The sequence below is a fragment of the Ursus americanus genome, chromosome 26 (genome assembly GCF_024610735.1).
Source record: "Ursus americanus isolate L20-20 chromosome 26, mUrsAme1.1.p, whole genome shotgun sequence".
Taxonomy (NCBI): Eukaryota; Metazoa; Chordata; class Mammalia; order Carnivora; family Ursidae; genus Ursus; species Ursus americanus.
This window is the reverse complement of record NC_142152.1, coordinates 14,700,201-14,709,361: the sequence shown is the minus strand read 5'-3', so window position 1 is coordinate 14,709,361 and position 9,161 is coordinate 14,700,201.

Here is a 9,161-nt window from a genome sequence, read left to right as displayed (position 1 = left end):
GGGCTGCACTGATTGGCTTAGACCTGGGCCATGTTCTTCCTCCTGAGCTGGCCGTGGCATTGGCTGAGCTGGAATCTCATGGAGGGAGAAGAGAGGACAGTGTAGGATTCCCCAGGAAGGAAATGGAGCATGGGTACCAGAAGAGAGTGGACGAATGCTGGATAGAGAAAAGGACAGATGAGAAAGCTTAAACATTCTTAATCTATTTATTTATAGAAAAGCACCTCTGGGGACAGCGTTGATGTGAAGCTGGTTCACCCTTTTTCTGACGTCCCCTGGATCCCTTTCCATATGTGCTGGTACAATTGTGACTGTCAGAGTGATGCAAGTTCCAGAAGTAAAGTGTTCTTCCCTAAAGTCCCTTTCCCAACACCCAGCTCTATTTCCAGAACCTGATATAGACACAGTTGGGGAGGAGGTGGGGGGGACTATATTTCTGACAAAGCAATGTTTCCATTTCACACATATGACTAATAAGGAACTTGGTCAGGAATAGCTCTTTTGCAGTTTTGGAAACCCTGGCCTAGACCATAAATCACTGAATGAAGCTCTAGCCACATCCCTTGACTTAAAACTCAGTTTCCATCTGCCCAGAATCCTGTTTGAGGATTGGAGCAACAGAAAAACTGACCTTGAGTGTCTAATGGTGTCATCCCATTGGGACAGGCCCCAGGCCTGTGGGGAGGTCACCTTCCCATGGCATTGCCCTCAGCAGCGATCTAGGGTCAGGCAGAAACTCTGAGCTTGGTCCCTCACTCCTTTCTCCTGCTGCCTTGCCAATACAAGCCTTAAAAGTCATGGAAACATCTCTGGTTTTCAAACTCAAGGGATTCGGCAACAGAGGTCAGAGAGTGGAAGGTCACATGGGAGTATGTGGAAGGGCAGATATCTCTGGGCAGAGGATGCTTGTCCTTGGTGCATCTGTGTGAGTAAGGGGAGAAAGGGGCTGAGAGCACAGAAGGAGCATGGCTTAGGCCTCTCAGGAGAGAGAAATCAGGAGTGAGGGGCATTAGCAGGGAAAAGAAGAATGTCTAGGCTGAGAATCCAGGACACTTAGGCATTTCCATTAGGATAGACATCCAGAAAACCTCGAAGTTTCTGACATAGAGGTTAACATGGCACGAGATGGCCCACAGGAGGAGTGGGCACGTTGACAGTTCAATAGGAATGGCTCAGTAGTAAAGACTGGGTTGGAATGGCAAAAAGCAGACTGATGCAATGTGATTAGATTCAAGGAAGACCTAGTAGATGGAAGTTGAAGTGGTAACGAATAGATATCTTGGGGCGATAAAGGAGGGAATTGGTTCTCTCCTAATGGGGACAGCTGTGTTCCTCCATCTTGGCAGATTCTCCAGCTTTCACAGAGACTAGATCTTGGGGGAACCTTGTTTTGCCCTTTACCAGCTAAAAATAGTAGGGTGAAATGTGACTGACCAGAGACCCTTTGACCTCTTTTGGGTTTAGCTTTTGGACAGAGTTAAGAGACTCTCTTCTGAGTCTTATTTTGGTAAGAACATCATTTGGGAGAAGGATGGGGTGGGAAGAAGCCCTGTAAGGGCAGGCTGAAGGGCACCACATTTCTTGAGCCTAAACACGTAGGAATCATACTTTATGGTTGGGAAACTTCAAAGTCATGCCAAAAAGGGATAGGAAAGGGGTATCAGATAGAATGTAAAAAGCAGCCTCCTAGATGATTCTTTGCTTAAAATTTCTCTTAAAAATAAGAAACAGAACTGAGAGCTTCTCTAGCTACTAACATAACAACAACAATAGCAGTACTTATATTTCCTTTCTCCTGTAGTGTGTGGGCAGATTACCTGAGGTTCGAATTCCCTGGTAGCCATAAAGAGTAAGACCTTGCAGCACATTGCTAGCTTACCCTAGCACCAAAGCAACACCCTCAATAGTGAGATTTTCTCTTAATAAGCATCTGTGATAACTCTCCTTTCTTAAGTGCTTGCAATTTGTCTTAGTGGTGGTCCTCCAAGTCAGGCTCCTGGGGCACAGAGCAAGGGGAGAAGGATGGAGACGGGTCCTGGAGGAGTAAATGGACGTGCTCAGCATAATGAGTTAATAAGTCAGGCTGAGGACAGCTTCTGCTTTGGGGTTCAGGAATCATCTCTTTCATGTAAAGGCAAAGGGAAGGCTTCTGAAGACTTAAGAAAGAAAATGCTGACCATTATGAATCAGCATGGATTCACCAAGAAAAGAGATGGTCTACCAGTTGTACTTTTTCTGTGGGGGGCATGGGATTCCTGTTTGCTCATGGCATTGCAATAGGCAGCAGAACAAGAACCTTATGGCGTTCTTGAGGACAACGAGGGCTGGAGGACAGCAAAAACACAGTGGCTGGGAATGTGCTGAGTGATAAGCAGACAAATGTCAGCCTGGACGGGTGGTCTCATCCCACATCCCAGAGCACCCCCCTGCCCCTAGCCCTACACGTCAATGGTCTCACTAGAGACTAGGAAAAAGCCTCAGAGGGCAAGCTCACCCACTCACAGCTGGAAGGAGTAGCTCATACCTTGGGTAACAGAATTAGAATCGCCCAAGATGACAACAGTTTAGATTAATTCTGGTGACATGTAACAGATGAAATATAATAGGGTTAAATGCACCTCTGGAATCTTGGAGGAAAAACAAAAGGAACCATACACATCCAGGATGGGGGAGATGTGATAAACTTGGGGGTTTGTGTTGAAGGTAAACTTGACATGAGTCAGCAGGCATGATTACCAAGAAAATTGGCGTGATCTTAGGTGACATTAACTGAAGAAGAGCTTTGAGGATTAAGGAGGTATTTCTCTTGCTGGACTCTTTACTGGTCCATCCCAACTGGAATGCCCACAAAGAAACTGTACTGCATTTGGGGAGAGGCGTGGGGATGGGCGAGGGGCCCTGAGAGCGTGTCCCAGGGGGGCATGTGGCAGGAAAGCAGAGGAGACAAATTTAAGAGGAAGGGCTAGCAAGAGAGAGGTCTTCGAGGTGGTGACGCTGAAGAGCTGTGTCCGTGTCACGCAGAAAGCAAGCACCATGGCCAGTGGGTGAAGGCTAAAGGAAGCCGATCAAAGCTCCAGCTGCTGGCGGTCCGAGTGGGGTGTGAGGTCGTGCGTCTGCTCTCCCTAGAGGTGTTCTGGCCAAGGGCTGAGGGAGAGCACACCAGGCACTGAATGAAAAGGATGGTCCTAGTGTTTCAGGGCGCTCTGTTGACTGAACGCCTGGCCACATGAGTCATGTCTGCACACTGCGCTTCCTGCACGTTGACCATCCATCAGCCGTGCTGACTGATGATAAGCACACCCCGCAACTATTGGAGAACATTTGTGAAGGAAGTTTTCCCCAGCGTAATGGAGAAACCCTGGGCAGGCAGACCGGGGCTGAGTCTCATCTTGGCCACGTCTGGCTCGGAGAGCTCAGAAACTCCCTTGGCGGGCAGCATTGCCCTGCGCGGGGAGCAGCGACCTTCCTGTCCCGGGGAGCTTGCTGCTCTGTGTCTGTCGCCTCTTCTGCAAGATGGCAGTGATTGCTGCTGCTCTCTGGGGGGTGGTGACGGAATAGGGACTAATGCGTGAGGAGACTGGCGTCGACCAGAATTGGTTTCCTTTCACTCTCTCCCTTGCAAGGAGCTCGAAGCTGTGGACATTGGCAGGAAATCGTGGGTGCCCAGAAATGCTCGTGGGCACTCGTGTGAGATCTGTCCCCCTCTGTCCTTCCGAAGGTTGCTGAATGTCAGGCCTGCCCGTGACTCGCCCCTCCACAGTAGCCCTTTTTCCACCGGCTTCACTCTGCACTCCCTGCCCCCCAACTTGTCCTTGGAGATCCTACCCAAAATTTGGTGGCAGTGGGGGTGGATAGGTGGAGTGGGGAGGTTGGTGGCCGTCTAGGGTGGTCACCCTTTCTTAGCAGGTGGGGGCTACCTGTTCCTGTGGTCCTGGGTCCCAATGGTAGTGTTCTTAGTGTCCTGGGTGGGGCGAGACGCCTTCCAGTGTCAGTAGTCTTTCTCAGCCCGAACAAGTCGGCGTTCCACCCATTTTTTAAGGTTTAGCCCAAACACTGCCTCCTCTGGGAAGCCTTGCCTGGTTTCTCCTCATCCCCAAACATTTTCTACTGTGAGCCCAGACACTGTCAAGGGCTGGTCACTTTGTCTCCCCAACCACAGTGGTTTTCTGAACCCATAATAACGTTTAGCTCCATGAAGACACATGGGCTCCCAATAAATCCTGCTGTTTGATTCTTTTTCAACCTTCCTCTCACAAATCCCTTTGTTAAGTGGAGAGCAGGAGGAGTAAACAGTAAGTCAGCATTCACTCACCCAACCAACTTCTTACAAACGTCTCAAACCCGTGATTCACGAACTGAAACGTGCCCACAGGCACGCCTCACGAAGTGGACATGTTTGTTTGTTTGTTCCTAAATTATTGCAAATGTTAAAAAAAAAAAAAAAAGAACAACCCTGGAGGTTTTATACAGAACCCTGAGTTTCTAGGCTCTCGTAAATATTCAGCGGTAACTGAGTAACTGAGCTGAATCTGTCCCCTTCAGATCAGCCTTCTCTGGGTCAGGGCAGAGCCCCCCAGCTTCACTCCCCCGGCTTACTGCCGGTCCCCACAGGCATCTGAGTTTAGTTTGAGAGTTACTGACATCGATAGGAATCCTATGACATTTTGAGCTTGGCAACACCTATCTGACTCCCTGGGTTTATTTCCTGACCCACTGCAGGATGTGCTCCTCCAGCCCAATCCAGGTCAAGATTCTTTCTCCCCTGGTGCAACCAAATCCTAATCCCCTTGTGGTTGCGGACGCCTCCCATGGATCTTGCTGCCAGCTCGGCTGGCCCAGGATCCTGCAGAGCTTTTGGGGGGCGCTAGGTGGGCAGGTGTGTGCCCCAGCAGGGCACAGCTCCAGGTTGAGCCCAGAGGGCCCCCGCAGCTGCGGTCCATGTGTCAGTTCCCGGGCAGAGGAAGGCTGTTTGGGGAGACCACCCACTCAAAGCCTGGGCCACCTCTCTAGAACCTCCTTTCAAAGACACCCCTGGAAGTGACCCTCCACTTGGCCCAGTGCAGTGACCTGAGGTTGCTCTCGGGGCAGGAGGGACCCTGCTGAGGTCCTGTTTCCTGCCCTCTGCAGGCCCAGATTTCAAAGCTGGCCATTTACTCTTCCTTCTCCTCCTGCCCGCCTCCCACCCTCTTCTCCTCCCCAACATTCTTTGCTTCTTGTTTATATTGCAGAAAACATCTGTGAGAGTAAATGACTGAGATGAAAGATCTTGGCAAAGGGCTATTTTTCTTTGCTTGGCTTAAAGGGGACAGATGAAGGCTTCAGCCTTACCCTCGCCTTCCCTGGCGTGACTCCCTCCCCCACCTCCTGGAGAGGAGAGAAATGGGATCTGAATGAAGACAGACCAGAAGGTGGCCCAGCCGGCCCCAAGTCCCCAGGCAGGGGAGATTGGTTTTCCAGTGGAACAGGCTGGCCGGGAGGAAAAGGCTGCGCGGAGGGTGGAGGGAAAGAAGTTGGGCACGCTTCAGCTTCTGCAATGGGCTCGGCTGCATTTGCCCCCCCGGCTCTGCCCTCTCTGCCCGTACTCCAGGCCATACAGCCACCTGCCTCCGCCTGCAGCAGGCTCCTCGTTCCGGGCGCCTTGGCATGAGATGGAGGAGAGACCACCCCACCAGCTTCCCCCCGACCTTGCTCTTCTCTCCTGAGTGGCTGTGCAGATTTGCAGGGAGTGACGGCCTGGGCATCGAGTGGTTTTGGATAAGTTAGTAACTTCTCTGACCCTCAGTTTCTCCATCAGCCCTCCTGCCTAGCCATTGTCACTAGTGGGGGGGGGTTCCCATTGTCACTAGTGGGGGGAGTTCCCATTGTCATTAGTGGGGGGAGTTCCCATTGTCACTAGTGGGGGGGTTTCCCATTGTCACTAGTGGGGGGAGTTCCCATTGTCACTAGTGGGGGGTTCTCATTGTCACTAGTGGGGGGAGTTCCCATTGTCACTAGTGGGGGGGTTCCCATTGTCACTAGTGGGGGGGTTCCCATTGTCACTAGTGGGGGGAGTTCCCATTGTCACTAGTGGGGGGGTTCTCATTGTCACTAGTGGGGGGAGTTCCCATTGTCACTAGTGGGGGGGTTCCCATTGTCACTAGTGGGGGGGTTCAGTGGCCTTTGTCATCTAGATGAACCTCTGGCCCATGCGCCCTGAGAACAGGCCGGTCAGGGCTGGCTGGGCCCCCAGATTCTCTGTCCTGGTAGCCCCCACTGTCACGGCGTGGTGGCACCAGGGTTTCCAGGATGCAGGCTCAGGGGATCCCACAGCAAAAGGCAAGGGATGTGGCAGCCCCCAGAAAAGCAGCTTGGGGAGCCCTCCCAGCCCATCTCACCTGCCCTCCCCTCTTCCTTACGTGGGTCCCCTTGGAGTCCTGCAGTGAGCACAAGCTTCTGGGGAAGGGCAGGCCAGATCTTCAGAGGACATTGGCATGGCAAGCAGTTGTCATTTGGGAAAATAATGAGCAGGTTCTTACCAGGATGGGACACGGAGCAGGTAAGTTTTGACTCAGGTATAGGAGGAAGAAAATTTGGCACAGGGCCTGGCTTAGAAGGAAAGCAGCTGGCGTTTGAGGACAAGAGCAGGAAACTTTTTCTGGCCACAGCATCGTCCAGCCTGGCTCCCCAATGGAATCCAGGGACATTTGTTCATGGAGGAGGAAGCCAGTGGACACAGAGCAGAAGGCCCAAGCCTGGAGACTTGTCCTGAGGCTCCCGGACCTGCCCTGTCTCTAACTTCCATGGAGACATAACCTTTTCCTGTGCACAGGCTTCCCTCGGCGGGGAAGTGCACACCTAGGAAGGGAAAGGCTGGGTCTGTCTCCTCCTCCAAAGTCAGAAGCATGAAGCCCCCAGATTGCTCTCTGCCAGGGGAGGCGAAGGGATGTACCTTGGCCACTAGCTCATGTCTGCTCCGATGAGCTGGACGCCAAGCACTTGGTACCACAGCATACAGAAGCCTGGCTCTCATCGGGCTCACTTAGTCATGTTATTCAATCTTGTATTTAAAAATGGGGAAACTGGGGGGCACCTGGGTGGCTCAGTCGGTTAAGCATCTGACTCTTGATTTCGGCTCAGGTCATGATTTTGGGTGGTGAGATTGAGCCCCGTGTCTGGCTCCATGCTCAGCGGGGAGTCTGATGGGGATTCTCTCTCTCCCTCTACCTTGGCCCATTCCCCTCTCTCTCTCTTTCTCTCTCTCGTGTGCGCACGCTCTCTCTCTTTCTAAAATAAATGAATAAATTCTTTTAAAAAACAGGGAAACTGAGTTCTGAGAAGTCCAGCCATGTAGCGCCGTCCCCCAGTGGTAAGTGGAAGTCACAGCCCGCATGAGCCTGGGTCCCTGCTCCCCGCCCGCCGGTTGACTCGCCGTGTGAGGTGGGAATATCAGTAGCCACGGGGTAGCATCCACAGGGGCTTTCATGAACACACTGAAATGAAAAGTCCAGTTTCTCAGTCATACCCGCTATACTTCAGGGCTCACTAGCCACACGTGGCATGTGGACAGCACAGATATGGAAACTTCCATCTTTGAAGAAAAGTTCTCTTAGCATGGTGACTAGACTGAACTGACTTTCTATCCTTTTCCAGCCATGTTGTTTAAAGTATTTTATTCAATTACAAAGTCATCTAGTCTCCTAACACCTATTGCCCCTTCCTCTATCCAGTCTGGCCCCAGGAGAAGGTAATTATTCACATCCTCTGGGGATGGATGGGAACACTATGGAGCGGAGGGGCTCCATGGGGGGAAGGGCCAGGAACTCAGCCCTGTCCTCTCGGCCACTCTGAACCATCATTGCTGTGTCGGTACAGAACCAGGGCCTGGCTGGTCCCCTCCAGGCTGTGGGGCCACGGGGCCTGACTCCTTCACCCACTGAGGCAGGCTCAAAGGTCACACTGCCGGCCTGCAGTCGCCCTTTCAATCACCCAGCTCTCTGAATGGGACCCTGTGAGTGAGCTTTGTGCAAGCGCAGGAGAAAGGGGCTCTGTCTGGGAGTCTGGGAGCTGCTGGGAGCCCCACACAGAGGCCAGCCCTGTGCAGCACCGCCCCGAGAGGTCTGGCCTGGGAGGGGTGCTGACCTCCAGCATCACACGTGGGCCTCTCTGTTCCCCTACTGGCTTGTGTGTAATGGACCAAATCCTCAGTGACCCTACGGGGAAAAAGGGGCAGATGAAGAATGTTAGAATCAGGCAAAGCTTCTGTACCCCGCTGAAGCGTTTGTGCACGGTCTCTCTGGAGGCCCCAGTTGCTCTAGGAGGTAGGCGGGGCCCCTTCCATCCTCCCCTTTGACAGGTTGAGATGACTGAGGCATACAGAGAAACTTGCCCCAGGTCACCCAGCTAGTTGGTGGTGGAGGGGGAGGGGGAGGGGGAAGGGGAGGGGGGAGGGGGAGGGGGAGGGGGAGGGGGAGGGGGCCTGGAGCCAGGTGAGCTTATCACCGGCTCTCTCTGAGGACCGAGGGGCTTCAGATCTGGATTTGCCTGAGCCCCTTTCACTTGTGCTGAAAATGCGGGTCAGTCTGTTTGGTCTCTCCATTAGCTGGGGGCTCCCAGAAGGCAGGGCCCTTGTTCTGGTCCTTGCTCAGAGCCAGCACCTGGACCGTGCCGGGCACTCGGAAGGCCCTGAACAGACATCAGACGGACGGACAAACGGCTGGGGCTGAATGCAGGTGAGTGAGTGGGACAGCAGAATCACCTGGCTCATGTCTGCTGGGAGCTGCCTCAGAGAAAAAGTGGAAGCCAGAGCCCCAGGGAAGTCCTATTACCTCCTTAACAAGGCACGGGGACAGAGAGAAAAGACACCAGGAATTCGTGAAGCCAGGCCTTTTGGAACACTTGGTGTTCCCCAGACCCCCAGATCTTAGGGACAGCCTCTGGTCCCTCTCCTGCCCCCTGGCCCCGGCTGTTGGCAGGCTGAGGCTCAGTGTAGGGCTGGCTTCCGTGCCTGCTTGCTCCCCGCCAGGCCCCCTGGGCTGGGCGGAGACTGTGTAACCGAGCAGAGCGGCGTGTCAGAGGGGACGGGGCTGCACAAGAAGGCCTCAGCCAGGATGAAATAAATCTGCCCATCTCCCCCCCTTCGCCTGCCCTCTCCCCCGACCTGCACAGGTTTGCAATTCATTCGC